Below are 288 nucleotides of genomic sequence, written 5' to 3'. Positions count from 1 at the left end.
GTCGTAGTTCCTTTTTACATTTATATCTCATATTGGGAATTTTCCACTTTAAAATTTTCAGAAAAATTTTTTATACTAACGCTTTGTTGGCTTTTTCCCGCAAAACCCTTCACATCTGTATATTATATTTAATGTCCTTTTATACATCAAGGGAATAAAAAACAGTTTTTTATGCTTTCACACTAATTGTACACTTCAGCTAGACTCTTGTACGAATGTGTATGTCTGTTTGTCTGTCGTATATGATAACGCGCATGGATGTGTTTCTACATGCAAGTTTTCCCCGCA

The sequence above is a fragment of the Penaeus monodon genome, chromosome 21 (assembly GCF_015228065.2).
Source record: "Penaeus monodon isolate SGIC_2016 chromosome 21, NSTDA_Pmon_1, whole genome shotgun sequence".
Taxonomy (NCBI): Eukaryota; Metazoa; Arthropoda; class Malacostraca; order Decapoda; family Penaeidae; genus Penaeus; species Penaeus monodon.
Note: the sequence above shows the minus strand (reverse complement) of the source record.